The sequence below is a fragment of the Jaculus jaculus genome, chromosome 3 (assembly GCF_020740685.1).
Source record: "Jaculus jaculus isolate mJacJac1 chromosome 3, mJacJac1.mat.Y.cur, whole genome shotgun sequence".
Lineage (NCBI taxonomy): Eukaryota > Metazoa > Chordata > Mammalia > Rodentia > Dipodidae > Jaculus > Jaculus jaculus.
In genome coordinates, this window is record NC_059104.1 from 69,082,245 (window position 1) to 69,097,581 (window position 15,337).

Sequence of the window (15,337 nt, forward strand, 5' to 3'; positions counted from 1 at the left end):
TCAGTGTCCCCTTGTTGGGATAAATATTTTAGTTCCCTCGCTGGTATCCAAATGGGTCTTTTTTCATCTTGAGGGAAGACGCATCCAAACCTCTCCCTGCTGTGAGGAGTGGGTCTGGTCCTCTCCAGGCTCCAGTCAATGAGTCTCTCCATCTGACCTTAATCAAGCTGTATGTGACAGAGGATGACCAATGTTTTTGGAATGGAGACATTTTTTTTATTTCTAGAAAAATTTAAAATATTTAAGGTGAATAATGCTTTCTTTAGCTGATCATGGGGAGGTAGTTATTCCCCCTTTTGTTTTTGTAATTGTGATTTAAGTGTTTGGTTATATCTTTCAACAATAGCTTGGCCTTGAGGGTTATATGGAATGCCTGTGGCATGTGTAATTTGCCACATCTGGAGGAAACTTGTAGAGTTTTGACTTATAAAGCAGGGGCCATTATCTGTTTTTACTTGATCAGGCAGCCAGAGAGTAGCAAAACATTGAAGCATATGACTAATGGCATGTTTAGATTTCTCCCCAGCATGTGCAGATGCCTAACAGGCATGGGAGAAAGTATCAGCTGATAAGAAGATAAAGCCAAAAGTCACAGCACACTTCAGGAACTCCTGCTAGGAACACTTTGTATATCTTTAGATTGAAATCTGAAACCCACCACCACACCTTAAGATCCACCCAGTGACATTGCTTCCAGCCAGGTGGCTGCAGAATGTAAACTATAAACAAATAAACAACTGAATCCCACAGTCTTCACCAATTTAAGATATTAAGACCTGTAAAATCAAACAAGTTAAACACTTCTAACATATAAAGGCCCAGAGTAAACATTTTTAACTGGTATAAGGCATAGCAAGGAGAAACTAAAACAATGCAAACTCAACCACCATCCAAAAGTGTTTGCATTTCTATAATAGTCTTCCCTCAGGCATCCTTTACATGGTAAAGCAATTGAACCATCTTCCTTAATATTTCTAATGTGTTGACAATAGCAGCTTTAGTAATCTAAAGCCAATCTCTGTGCCAGTAAATTTAACTTGCTTAAAGATTTCCTGCTTAAAATCTTAAATCTCTCAGTCCAATACCTCTAACCAAGCACATCAGTCCATTACAAATTTAACCTTGATCAAACTCTCTGGGCCTGGGCAACAGGGCGCAGCCAGCCCTTATGCCAGCAGCCCAGTTCCAACAAAGTCCTCTCTAGTCTTTCCTTCCCCTTAGAAAGCTCATAAGCAAAGCCTCAAAGTTTAATGTTATCTGTATTTAGCATTCTCAGACTCTCATCAGAATAGTCCATAAAATTTGGCTTACCACTCCAGAAGACACCTTCAGTTGCAAGCCTATTTCTCCAAAACAAAGGTTCCAAAAGATCAACATCCACATGGTCAGGTTCATCTCAGTCCCCTCCTCGGTACCAAGTTCTGTATCAGACAGCTTCAGGTTCACTGAGATGAACTTCCAGACCAAGCATAGTTATGGAGGAATGGATATTTATTGAAGCCTACAGATCCAGGGGAAGTTACATAAATGGCAGAAAAAGATGGCCTGCCTTCACAGGACCAAGCAGAGAGAAAGAAGTACAAGCTTAAAGGTCAAAAGCCACAAAGTGTGTCCACTAGGGACATATGACTAGTTCAGAAATACAAAAGCTGCAGATGCAGCTTGCTGGTGAACGGAAAGTGAAAGGAAAGAGAAAGAGAACGAAGAGATGTTGACAAGCAAGTACAGATTATAGAAGCAAAGTTTAGCACATTAAATATGAAGACTACCTCATACTTATGAGGGTACACTCACTTGCACACGCACACCGAGTGACCTCCTCAACAAGAATGCCTCTCACAGGTCACTAGTCTGCCAGGTTCCCGTCACCCCTTGTTAGGCACCATATGCCAGGCTTCCCCGGTAGGTAGTGCTGAGGAAGGACCAGGCTCCCTGGTTCCTCCTAAGGGGTTGAGGAGGAGGATGAGTGTCGACGGCCAGGAACACACCACCAAGCTGGGAGTCTCATCGAATCAGGAACTTGCTTTATTGTTACAAGAAGTTACTTATATAATGTTTAAAACAAGAGTGGAGATGTTAGGACGGGGGGAGAGGTAAGGGCCAATAGTAAACCACAATTTTTGAAATAATTGGTCCCAAGCATGTCCACACAGGAATTCCAACTCCTATGCAGAAGTAGCGGGCCAGAAGCCATTAGGCATCTTGCTGAGTCATAGCTGGCCAGCAGCAGATCGCCAAACTTTAGCTAGGCTCAGGAAGTTACACTAGGCCTTACAGCTGGGCCTTTCATGGCCCAACAACAAACAACCACAATATTCCACCCCTGGCAGTGAAAATTTTTCTAGAAACAATCTATGGCTTTTGGATGTGCTATTATCCAAAAGTACATTTCCATATGGATTATTCATAACACCTCAAATTTTAATTAACACTCTTCCCACACTTCCTTTACTCAGTCCCTTCTCTTGACTTCATTTAAACCATTTCACCCCATGTAATCTCTTCATCTTCATTACATATATACAATACCCTACTCTTAACTCCTCCCCTTTCCTCCCTCACTTATAATCCCCTTCTAGTTTACTGACTGCTGCTACCAATTTATTACTCCATTTCATACACAAGTCTAAGCATTTGTAGCTAGGATATATGGCATTTGGCTTTCTGGGCCTGGATTACCCCAATTAGTATAATCTTTACCAGATCCATCCATTTCCCTGCAAATTTCATAATTTCATTTCTCTTTACTGCTGAATGTAACTCCATTATATAAATGTACCACATCTTCACTAGCCATTCATCAGTGGAAGAACATCTAAGCTGGTTTTATTTCCTAACTACTATGAATAGGCAACAGTAAACATGAATGACCAAGTGTCTCTGAGGTAGTAAGAACCCATAGTATATATGCCTAGGAGAAGTATAGTTGGGTCATATGGTAAATTTATTCTTAACTGTCTCAGGAACCTCCACACTGATTTCCACAATGGCTGTGCCACTTTACATTCCTACTAACAGTGTATAAGTGTTCCTGTTTTAACACAACTACATGACCATTTATTGTCATTTGTTTTCTTGATAATAGCCATTCTCACATGAGTGAAATGGAATCTCAAAGTAGTTTTAATTTGCATTTCCTTGATGACTAAGGATGTAGGACACTTTTTTAGATGTTTATATGACATCAGTATTTCTTCTTTGAGAACTCTATTTAGTTGCATAGCCAACTGTTGTAGTCTGGGTTGCATTGCTGTTAGAAATCACCCAACAAAGAGCAGCTTCTGGGAAAAAGAGATTTATTTGGCTTACAGGCTCGAGGGGAAGCTTCACGATGGCAAGGGAAAACGATGGCATGAGCAGAAGGTGGACATCACCCCCTGGCCAACATAAGATGGACCACAGCAACAGGAGGTGTGCCAAACACTGGCATGGGGAAACTGGCTATAAAGCCCATAAGCCTGCCCCCAACAATACACTCCCTCCAGGAGGCATTGATTCCCAAATATCCATCAGCTGGGGAGCTAGCATTCAGAACACCTAAGTTTATGGGGGACACCTGAATCAAACCACCACACCAACTTTTAAATTGGGTTGTTTGACTTCTTATAATTTAGCTCTTTGTATAATCTCAATTAGTCCTCTGTCAGGTATATATCTGGCAAAGATTTTCTCCCATTCTGTAGGTGCCTTTTTGCTTTATTTACAGTGTCCTTTGCAGTACAAAAGTTTTGTAATTTTCATGAGGTCCCAGTGGCTGATTAGTGGTTTCATTTCCTGAGCAACTGATGTTGTATTCAGAAAGCCATTGATTATGCCAGTATGTTGAAGGGCTTCTCCTGCTAGTAGTTCCTTTAGGGGGATTTAGAGTTTCAGGTCTGATATTAATGTCTTTGATCCATTTGACTTGATTCTTGTTCATGGAGACAGATAAAGACCTATTTTCATCCTTCCACATATAGATAACCAGTTTTTCAAAACAACATTTGTTAAAGAAGCTGTCTTTCCTAGAATGAACATTTCTGTCTAAAATAAGATAGTTGGGCTGGAGAGATGGCTTAGCAGTTAAGCGCTTGCCTGTGAAGCCTAAGGACCCCGGTTCAATGCTCGGTTCCCCAGGTCCCATGTTAGCCAGATGCACAAGGGGGCGCACATGTCTGGAGTTTGTTTGCAGAGGCTGGAAGCCCTGGCGCACCCATTCTCTCTCTCTCCCTCTATCTGTCTTTCTCTCTGTGTCTGTCGCTCTCAAATAAACAAAATAAAATAAATTTTTTTTAAAAAAGCAGGCTCCCCTCGGTCCCCGAGGTATTTAAAATAAGATAGTTATAGTTGCCTGGATTTACATCTGGGACTGCTATTCTGTTCCATTGATCTATGTGTCTGTTTTTGTGCCAGTACCATGCTGTTTTGGTTAGTATGACTCTGTAATATAGTTGAAAATCAGGTCTTATGATGCTACCAGCCTTATCTTTTAATTCATTTTTATTTGAGACAGAGAGACAAGGACAGAGATAAGGAGAAAGAGGGAGAGAGAGAGAATGGGCATGGAAGGGCCTCTAGCCACTGCAGATGAACTTGATGCATGTGTCACCTTGTGCATTTGGCTTACATGGGACCTGGAGAATCAAACCTGGGTCATTAGGCTTCACAGGCAAGTGCCCTTAACTACTATGAAATCTCTCCACCCCACCAGGCTTATTTTTCTTGCTCAAAATTGTTTTGGCTATTCAAGGCTTTTTCTGCTTCCAAATACATTTTATGATTGTTTTCTCTATTTCCATGAAGAATGCCATTGGAATTTTGATGGGGATTGCATTAAATGTGTAGATTGTTTTTGGTAAGATTGACATTTCCACAATGTTGATTCATCAAATCCAAGAACACGAGATAACTTTCCATTTCCTCATGTCTTCTGCAATTTGTCTCCAGAGTGTTTTAAGGTTTTCATTGTAAAGATCTTTCATGTCCTTGGTTAGGTTTACTTCCAAGGTAATTTCTTTTGAGGCAATTGTGAATGAGAGAGATTTCCTGATTTCATCCTTCACAGGTTTGTTGTTAGTATATAGGAAGACTACATTGCTAAATGTGTTTACATGCTCTAGCAGTTTGTATAACTCTTTTAATCTCTGTGCCATTAAAGATATATTTAAGTGGTTCATCTCATCTTAAAGAAACTGTGAATAGAAGGAACATATCTTAATATAATAGACTGTTAATGACAAACTTATAGCCAACCTAATATTAAATGGGTAAAATCTTTAACCTTTTCCACTAAAATCAGGAAGAAGACAAGCATGTCCATTATTCCTACCTCTACTTTATATAGTAGTGGAAGTGTTAGTTACAGCAATAAGGCAAGACACACATAGAGGGATTCCAATTGGAAAGGTGTGATCTAATTATCATATTTGCAGATGATATGATTCTATACATAAAGGACCCTTTAAGACTTTTACCATAATGTTAGATGCCTTTTCTGCCTCTATTAAGATGATAATGTGATTTGTGTCCTTCAGTCCTTTTATATAGTGTATTGCATTTATTGATTTGCACATGTTGAACCATCCCTGCATTTCTGGCATAAGCCTAGTTTAGTGGGGTGAATGATATTTTTGATATATTATTTTGTTCTGTTTGTCTGTTTTCTTGAGAATTTTGCATCTGTGTCCATGAGGGAGATTGTTTTGTAATTTTCTTTTTTTGTTCTGTCATTGTCTGGTTTTTGTATCAGGGTAATGCTGGCTTCCTAAAAGGAGCTTGATAGTATTCCTTCCTTTTCTATTTTATGGATAATTTTGAGAATTACTGTTGTTAGTTCTTCTGTGAAGCTCTGGTAAAATTCACCTGTGAATCCATCTGAACATGGACTTCTTTTTAGGAGGGAGATATTTTTGTATAACTCTTTTAATCTCTGTGCCATTAAAGATCTATTTAAGTGGTTCATCTCATCTTGATTTAGTTTTGGTAGGTCATATAAATCAAGGAAACCATCTATTTCTTTCAAATTTTCTTTTTTTTTAAATTGAGAGAGAGGAAAAAAAAAAAAAAAAAAGAGAGGACATGCCAGGGTCTTCAGTTGCTGCAAATGAACTCAAGACATGTGTGCCCCCTTATGCACAGATGCCAACATTGGGTGCTTGTGTCACTGCAAATCTACCTTACATGGGACCTGGATATTCAAACATGAGTTCTTAGGCTTCTTGGGCAATTGACTTACACACTAGGCCATCTCTCCAGCCCTCTTTAGATTTTTAAAAACTTAGTGGAGCATATGTTCTTAAAGTATGTCCTCATGATTATCCAAATTTCATTAGTTATATCTTGTAATGGTGTCTTTTTCATCTCTAATTTCATTGATTTGTGGCTCTTGTCTCTTTTGGTCAGATATACTAAGAGTTAATCAATCAATCTTTTTTTTCCTTCAAAAGAATCAACTCCTTGTTTCCTTGACTCTTTGATTGTGGGTTTGTGTTTTTTTTTGCTCTAGCTCATTAATTTCTGCCTTAATATTTATTATTTCTTCCTATCTACTGAATTTTGGTTTGACTTGCTCTTCTTTTACCAAGGCCTTAAGTTGAAGCAATAAATAAGTTGCTTACTTGTGACTTTTCTAATTTCATAATATAGGAATTTAAGGCTATAAGTTTCTCTCTTAGGACTGCCTCCATTGTGTCCTAATGGCTTTGGAATGTTGTGTTACCAAAATCATTTGAGTCCATGAAGTTTTTTTCTTCAATGACCCATTCATCATTCAGTAGTGTACTGTTTATTTTCCATGATTTTTTGTATGCTCTATAGCTTTTCTGGTTGTTGATTTGTAGTGTAATCCCATTGAGATAGAATGCAAGGAATTATTTCAGTTTTTCTATATTAGTTAAGATTTGCTTTGTTACCTAATATATGGTGTATTTTAGGGAATGTTACATGTGCTGCTGAAAAGAATATGTATTCTGCAGCATTTGGATGGAATGGTCTGTAGATATCTGCTAGGTCCATTTGTTCTATGACATCATTTAATCTAGATGCTTCTCTGTTTACTTTTTGCCAGAATGATCTTCCAAATGATGACAGTAAGGTATTGAAATCATGCATTAAAATTGTGCTTGGTGTTATCTGTAACCTTATGTTTAATTCTGTTTGATGAAATTGGGAGCATCTATATTAGGTGCATATATGCTTAGGTATTAACATATAAAACATGATATATGTTAAATATATGTTGGAATTTTCCTTTAATCAATACAAAGTAACCTTCTTTATCTTGCCTAACTAATGTTGGTTTGAAGTATATCCTGTCTGATATTAGGATAGTGATACCTGCTTGTTTCCTAGGCCTCTTTGCTTGGAATACCATTTTCAATCCTTTCACCCTACGGTACTGTCTGTATTTTCTGGAGAGGTGAATTCTTGGAGGCAAGAAACAGTAGGATCCTGCTTTAATTTATTTATTTATTTATTTGAGAGACAGAGAACTAGAGATAGAAACAGTAAGAAAGAAAGAGTGAGAGAAGGGGCACACCAGGGCTTCCAGCCACTGCAAACAAACTCAACATTCATGTGCCACCTTGTGCTTTCAGCTTACGTGGGTCCTGCTAAGTCAACCCTTGGTCTTTCAGCTTTGCAGGCAAGTGCTTTAACCACTGATCCATCTCTACAGCTCAGATCCTGCATTTTAATCCAGTATGCAAGCCTGTGTCTTTTGGTTGGGGCATTGAGACCACTGATATTACTGAAAGGTATGATTTTTTTTTTCTTGCCATTCTTCTTGTTTTGTAGGTCTTCCTGTTTTTCCTTTACTTGCTTGTGTTAACTATTACTTGAAACTTTTTTTTTTTAATGTTTTCTCATATGAGTGCTTTCATTTATCTTTGGTGTGAAGGATCCCTTGAAGAATTTTCAGTAGAGCTGGGATAGTGGTCATATATTCTGTTAGCAACTTTTTGCAGTGGAATATCCTTATTTCTTTACCAATTTGGATGGATAGCTTTGCTGGATAAAATAATCTTGGTTGACCATTGTTATCTTTCAGGATTTAGAATACATAACTGTCTTTCTGGGTTTTAAAGTTTGTGTTGAGTGATCTACTGTTATCACAATGTACTTGCCTTTATGTGTGACTAAGTTTTTCCCTCTAACTGATTTCTATATATTTTCTGTGGCTTGTGTGTTTGGTAGTTTAATTAAAATATATTGAGAAGAGGTTCTTTCCTGGTTTTATCTGTTTGATATTCTGAAGGCTTCTTGTAGCTGTATTGGCATCTCTTTCCTTATTTGCAAGAATTTTTCTTCTATGTTTTGTGGAAAATACTATGCTTTTGTGTAAAATTCTTCTTCTTCTACTATGCCCTGCATTATTATGTTTGGTCCCTTAATAGTATTCTACATGTCTTGAAATCCCCATTCATACCTTCTTATTAACTTCTCTTTCAATTTATTGGGCTATATTAGATCTGTCTTCTAGACTAGATAATCTGTCCTCTCCTTTATCTATCCATTCTACTTTCCACAGAAACTTTCTATAGAATTTTATGTTTGACTTACTCTGTTTTGCATTTGTAGTATTTCTTGATTGCATTTTTTTTCATTAATTCTATCACCTTGACCTGCTTATTTCATTAAGTTGGTTACCTGCATTTTCTTGAGATTCCTTCAGGGTTTTTTAAAAAAATTTTCTTTGAATTATTTTGAATTTTTTGCCAGACATTTCATGTAAATCATTTTCAATGGAGGTCATTTCTGATGGATTTCCAAGTTTTGGTAGAATTGGATGGTGTTTTCTTTGTGTTGTGTTATAATATAGAGAGTTTTGCCTCATGAGTTAATTCAATGCTTCAGTTTTCTAATTATCTGCTGTGTTGTTATACATGTAAATGAAACATTATATATCTGAAGAGTAACAACTGTCAATCAAGGTTACTTTATCCTACAAAACTACCTATACAACTAGATGTAGAAATAAGGGCATTCCACAACAAAAGCAGGCTAAAGGAATATTTGAAGATAAAACCAGCTCTACAGAAAATACTTGAAAGGATCCTCCATGCTGAAGAGAAATGAAAGTGCACATATAAGGCACCTGGAAAAAAACAAACCATACTCAAGTACTAGTTAATACAAGAGAATAAAGCTAAAACTAGAAAGAACTGCAAAACAAGCCATCACCAAAGGTAACTGGGATTACACTAGGTCAGTACCCACCAAATAAGCCTGGAATATAGGCTTGCAACAGGAGTGCTGATAGCACCTTCTATGTCAGGGTAAATTATGTGTTAAATCTGATGGATGGTTGGTTGGATTTGCCACTTTTAAAAAAAATTTTATTTTCAAGGTAGTGTATCACTCTAGCTCAGGCTGACATGGAATTCACTATGTAGTCTCAGGGTGGCCTTGAAGTCATGGTCATCCTCCTAGCTCTGCCTCCTGAGTACTGGGATTAAAGGCATGTGCCACCATGTCCAGCTTGGATTTGCCATTCTTAAATAAGCTATATTTTGGGCTTGTCATTTGTTGCTTCCTGATTTATAGTGCCTTTATTTCCTCTTCTGTCCTTCATTGGGAAAGGGTCTTCCATGCGCACAAGCTTACTTGGACCCATCTACAGACCAGAAATCTTAGCCTCCCAGTTGACAGGATTAAGGGTGTGGGGCAACACACATCCTTAGGGATTGTGATGTTGTTAGAGGGTTTGATTGTCATAATACCTACATTTGCATAAATACTCTGTGCTATTTTTCATTGAATGTATACAATGCCTAGTTAAATTTTATAATTTGCCCACATTTTATTCCATTCAGCCTATTTGAATACTCCCATAGCAGACAAACCCAACACATAGGGTCACTTTTCTGGTTACTCTGAGAGTCTTGAGAGCCACACTTAGCACCTTAAGTACCTACCCTGAAGATATATAACATCAGATTGATTGATATCATCTAATAATACTGAAGATAATTGGAAAATCAAAGCATTAAATTAATCCAAAGTGCAACAATCTCTATGTTATAATACAAGAAACACAAAAAATAAAGACAATATAATCCACCAAAAAGTATTAATGCATCAGAAATGACCTCCAGGGACACTGATTTAGAGGAAATGTCTGAGAAATATTTCAAAAGAATGATTATAAGTATGTTCAGAGAAACAAAACTGGAAATCAAAAGAATCAAAGAATACAAAGGAAACCAATTTATGAAATAAGGAGGCCAATACAAGACATAAATAATGAAATAGAAATAGAAATAGTAAGGGAAAACCAGTCAGAAATACTAGCAATGAACAGCACAGTCAGTGAAATTAAAAAAAAACAAAAAACAACTCTGTAGAAAATGTCACCAGTAGGATAGATGAAAGAGACAACAAAATATCTAAACTAGAAGACCGGGTGGAAGATCTAATACAGTCCTGTATACAGTCCTAATACAAAAAGAAAGACCAACTAAAAGGAAGTAAGAATGGAAAATCCAAGATATTTGGGACACTATAAAAAGATCAACAATAAGAACTTAGGGTATAGTAGAAGGAGAAGAATTTCACGCCAAAGACATAGTAGGTGTTTTCAACAAAATCACAGAAGAAAACTTTCCCCAAGTTGGGAAAGAGATACCAATGCAGACACAGGAAGCCTATACAACACCAAACAGAAAAACCTGGAAATAAAGTCTCCTTCCCATATTATAACTAAACTACAAAACATAAAAACCAAAGAAAATATATTAAAAGCAGTTAGAGAGAAAAATCAAGTCAAATACAAATGAAGCACATCAGGATTGCCAAAGATTACTCAACATAAATGTTAAAAGCCAGAAGGGCTTGGAATGATGTATTCTGAGTTCTGAAGGATAACAACTGTCAATCAAGGTTACTTTATCCTACAAAACTATCTATACAACTAGATGTAGAAATAAGAACATTCCACAACAAAAGCAGGCTAAAGGAATATTTGAAGACAAAACCAGCTCTACAGAAAATACTTGAAAGGATCCTCCATGCTGAAGAGAAAGAAAAGTGTACATATAAGGCACCTGGAAAAAAACAAACCAAACTCAAGTACTAGTTAATACAAGAGAACAAATCTAAAACTAGAAAGAACTGCAAAACAAGAAAAATGGCAAAAATAAATACACATCTTTCAATACCAACTCTTAATATCAATGGCCTCAATGCCCCAACCAAAAGAAATAGGTTTTCAGACTGGGTTAAGAAGCAAGATCCTTCAATTTGTTGCCTCCAAAAAAACTCATCTTTCTACAAAGGATGGACACTATCTTAGGGAGAAAGGTTGGAAAATGGTGCTACAAGCAAATGGGCCTAGAAAACAAGCAGGGGTCACTATCCTAATATCTGACAGGGTAGACATCAAGCCAACATTAGTTTGAAAAGATAATGAAGGTCACTTTATATTGATTAAAGGAACAACCCAACAGGAGGACATTACAATGCTAACAATATATGCACCTAATATGGAGGCTACAAATACCATCAAACAAGCACTATTAGAAATAATGACGCAGATAATACCAAACACAGTGGTAGTTAGTGACTTCAACATCCACTCTCATCAATTAACAGGTCATCCAGGCAAAACATAAACAGAGATGCAACTGTATTAAATGAGGTCATAGAACAAATGGATCTAAAAGATACATACAGGACATTTCATCCAAATGCTGCAGAATACACATTCTTTTCAGCAGCACATGGAACATTCTCTAATATAGACCATATATTAGGACACAAAGAAAATCTTAACAAATACAGGAAAATTGAAATATTTCCTTGCACTCCATCTGATCACAGTGGGGACAAACTACATATCAATAGCAAGGAAAGCTATAGAGCAACACAAAATCATGGAAACTAAATGATACACTAGTAAGTGATGAATGAGATAATGAAGAAATCAAGAAGGGGCAGTGTGTGGATGTCAAGAAGCGTGTGGACGTCAAGTCGCGTAGTGCATGCGCAGGTCTTAGCTAAGATCATGGCGGTGCCATTTCCTCTCTTGCTGCAGTACGCTTGCAGTTTGGTGTCTGGAGTTCTGCTGACCATGCAGATGATTGCACAAAGTAGAGAGGACTGTCACAGCTCTCCTAAAGGGAATTAAGCGATTGAGTCTCAGGCTGTATTTGAGCTCATGTACTGATTTGGAGACTGTTGCCTAACATCTGGACTTTGAGGCCCTCAACGTTCATGAGACCAGGAAGTGGATCCTGACTTGGCCAAGTTGACACCTAGGAGCCAATTTGAAGCTTCACTTGCCTCCCCTTCTACCAGGAATCCTAGTTCTTGGACAAAGGTCTAAGGACCTTTGTTGCACATCTGACATAATTCCATCCTTTGCCTCCAGATTTGGGCCATGTTCTTTACTTCCTGAATGAATAAGGAAACCAGCTATGCCTCAGACCTTTGTGACAACCAAAATTTTTTGTTTTTTGAGGTAGGGTCTCTTTCTAGCTCAGGCTGACCTGGTATTCACTCCATAGGATCAGGGTGGCCTTGAACTCACAGCAATCCTCCTATTTCTGCCTCCCAGCTCCATTTTTTTTTTTAAAGGATATGTGGGCTGCTCAGAGTGGAGCATGCCTTAATTTCTGCACTCTAGATGATCATGAATTCTCATCTAAGTGATTTCCATGCCATTCTGGTCAGCAGGAGGCCTTTGTCAATCAATAAAGCCCCTTGACTCTGGTGAGCTCAGTCCAGGACAAAAAAAAAAAAGAAATCAAGAAGGAAATCAACAAATTCATAGAGCCAAATGATAATGAGAACATAACATACCAAAACCTTTGGGACACAATGAAAGCAGCCTGAAGAGTGAAATTTATAGCTTTAAATGCCTATATTTAGAAATTAGAGACTTCCGGTTAATATGGCAGCATAGGTACCACGCCAAAGTAGCCTAGGGGGGGTAAAAAAAACTCAGCAAAATACACACTTTTAGTAAAAAGTGAGGTATGTAAGAAATTGGAGCAGCATTAGAGAAGTAGAAGAGATCCAGAGCATCCAGAGCACACAGGCCGGCAAAAGCGGCCCCTGGCAGCTCCACCAACCACAGCGGCAGTGGCGGCAGCGCACCAGAAAGCCGCCAGACTCGGCTCCAGCCACAGGAAAACCCAGGGGCGGGAGCTTCCCCTCATACTGGTGCTCTCCACAACTCAGGACACGTGAAGGGAAAGCGGCAGTGAGCAACGGAGGAGCAGACCACAAGGTAGAGGAACACGTAAAGCAGTGAGAGATCCAGAGCAGCTGCAGCTCCCTCCCCTCCCCCACCGCCTGACCACAGCTCCAGCGAACAGAGCAGCGGTCACGGGACTGGCCAGCCAACTTAGGGTGACAGCGGGACCCAGCAGCTCCAGCACCGGTAACAGAGACCCCAACATCAGCAGACCCAGGAGCAGCAGCAGTGGCAGACCCAGCAGCAGCAGCTTCAGCAGCAGCAGTGGCTCCAAAAGTGGCAGCTACAGCAGCAGCAGCAAAAGAGGCAGCAGCAGCGGTGGGCCCAGCAGCAGCAGCTTCAGCAGCTGACAGACCCATCAGAGGCAACTTAAGCAGCAGCAGTTCCAGCAGCAGGGGTGCTGATCTGCAGGACCACAGTTGCCAGGCTCGGTTTGCCCCACAGGAAAAGCCAGTACCCAGCTCCAGAAATCAGAAGAGCAGCCCGACGACCAGGCAGCAACTTGACTGAGATCAAAATCATCCAAGGTAACTGGGATTGCACCAGGGTAGGGTCTCACTTGGTCACAAGCTGACTTGGATCCCTCAACAGACCAGAAATCTTAGCCTCTGTGTTGATAGAGTATCTGGTTGTAATAATAACTACTCTGGCATACATAATTGGGGCTGTTTTTGATTGAATGTGTATAGTGTTTAGTTAAATTTTAGAATCTACCTGTATTTTATTCCACTCAGCCTACTTGAATACTCCAATAGCAAGGAAATTCAATCCCTAGGAGCACCTTTGTTGATATTCTGAGAGTCTTAAGAACCACACCTAACACCTTAAATTCCTACCCTGAAAATATAAAACATCAAATCAACTGATACAGCTAAGAATACCCAGCTAGTTAGAAAATCCAAGCATTAACTTAATCCAAGATGCAAAAATATATACATTATACCACAAGGAACACTAAAAGGCAAGACTATATAAATCCACCTAAAAGTATTAATGCATCAGAAATGACCTCCAGTGAGAATGAGTTAGAGGAAATGCCTGAGAAAGACTTCAAAATAATGATTGTCAATATGTTCAAAGAAGTCAGAGAACAAATCAAAGGAGTCAAAGAGGAACTTAAAGAGGAAATCAAAGGAATCAAAGAAGATGCAAGACACCAATTTCATGAAATAAAGAAGGCAATACAAGACATAAATAAGGAAATAGAAATAATAAAGAAAAAACCAGTCAGAATTACTAGCAATGAAGAACACAGTTAATGAAATAAAAAAAACTCTGTAGAAAATCTCACCAGTAGAATGGATGAAGGAGAGGACAGAATATCTAAGCTAGAAGACCAGGTGGCAGATCTAATACAGTCCAACAAAGAGAAAGACAAACTTATAGAAAAGTATGAGTGGGAATTTCAAGATATTCAGGACACTATGAAAAGATCAAATATAAGAATTCAGGGCATAGTAGAAGGAGAAGAATTCCACTACAAAGGGATAGTAGGTGTCTTCAACAAAATCATAGAAGAAAATTTCCCCCAAATTGGGAAAGAGGTGCCAATGCAGATACAGGAAGCCTTTAGAACCCCAGCCAGACAAACCCTGGAAAGAACCTCTCCTCGTCATATTATAATCAAACTACCAAACACACACACCAAGGAAAAAATACTGAAAGCAGTCAGAGAGAAAAATCGTTACCTAAAAAAGCAAGCCAATCTAGATTACAGCAGATTATTCAACACAAACTTTTAAAACCAGAAGGGCTTGGAGTGATATATTCCAAGTTCTGAAAGATAACAACTGTCAACCAAGGTTACTTCATCCTGCAAAGTTATCCATTCAAACAGACAGAGAAATAAGGACATTCCATGACAAAAGCAGGTTAAAGGACTATTTGAAGACAAAACCAGCTCTACAGAAAATACTTGATAGAATCCTCCATGCTGAAGAAAAGGAAAAGCACACATATAAGGAACCTAATAAAAACAAGCAATACTCAAATACTAGTTAACACAAGAGAGCACAGGTAGAACCGGAACCACACACACACAAAAAATGACAAACATAAATACACACCTTTCAATAATATCTCTTAATATCAACAGCCTCAATGCCCCAACGAAGACATAGGTTTGCAGACTGGGTTAAAAAGCAGGATCCTACAATTTGTTGT